We start from the raw sequence: 1,317 nt of genomic DNA, 5'->3' as shown, positions 1-1,317 counted from the left end.
CGATCACCCAGCTAAGCTCCTTCCTCAATACAAGGTGTGGTGTAGCCCCTTCCCTTGCTGGATGATCTACATACTGTTTCAAGAAACCCTCCTGGGTGCATCTAACAAATTCTGCCCCATCCGATCCCCTGACATTAAGGGAGGCCCAGTCAATATTGGACAAAAAGTTAATATCACCCACTACAAAAACCCTGTTATTTTCACATGTTTCCATGACCTGCCTACATATGTATCTCTCTATCTCCCACTGGCTATTGGGAGGCCTATTATACAGCGATTGCACCTTTTTTATTCCTGAGCTCAAGCCAATAGTCTCACTCCAAGATGTTCTCTCTTAGCGCAGCTGTGACATTTTCCATAACTAGTAACACAACTCCCCCACCCTTTCACATCCTTCTCTATCTCGCCTGAAACATTTAAACCCTGGAACGTTGAGCTTCCAGTCCTGCCTTTCTCCCAACCAAGTTTCTGTAATGACTACAACATCATCGTTCCATGTCCATATGCAGGCCCTAAGCTCATCTGCCTTACTTGTTATATTCCTTGTATTGAAATAAATACATTTCAAACCACCAGTCCCACAATGTTCACTATCCTGGCCCTGTTTGTTCTTCCTATTAAACTCACGTGACTTAACTTCTCCCGCTCTCGCTCTACATGCTGACCTACTGCTCTGGTTCCCATACCACTGCCAAACTGGTTTAAACTCTCCTTGGTGTCGAGGGCAGTGATTGACCAATTACAATCAAGCTGCCTGTTTTAAAATCGACACAAAGTCTGGCAATTAACTGTCAGTCATCATTATTTGGTGCATTTGCAGTGTGAACACTCCTGTCAATCAGCATCTACTTGTCAACCAATCAGCACTATCCTCTTATGCAACGTAAATGTCGGTTTTTCACTTGAATTTGTATTCTTGCGAGGTATCCTGATGAATCCCCCAAGGCAAAAACTTCAACAAAATCCCTCCCTTTTCCGCAACACTCACGTTCTTATTCTTCCCTTGTTCAGTTCCATAATGAGGCTAATCCTAACTGAATTATGATCACTATCATCCAGTTTCTCCTGCACTCAAACTCCTTCCTCCTGTAACCTTCCTTTGTTTAAACTAAACTAAACCCAGAACTGCCCCTTCATCTGCAAACAAAATACCAACTGAGGCCTACCCAGGGATTTATGAAGTTTTATTCTAACTTCCTTCTTGTTTTTGTTTATTTCTTGATTAGTAAAACCAGGGATCCTGTGTACTTGTATTTCTCACCATGTTCTGTCACGTAGAGAGAATTGTTTTGTAGATAATTTCAAAGTAATAACTTA

The sequence above is a fragment of the Rhincodon typus genome, chromosome 10, assembly GCF_021869965.1.
Source record: "Rhincodon typus isolate 14 chromosome 10, sRhiTyp1.1, whole genome shotgun sequence".
Lineage (NCBI taxonomy): Eukaryota > Metazoa > Chordata > Chondrichthyes > Orectolobiformes > Rhincodontidae > Rhincodon > Rhincodon typus.
Note: the sequence above shows the minus strand (reverse complement) of the source record.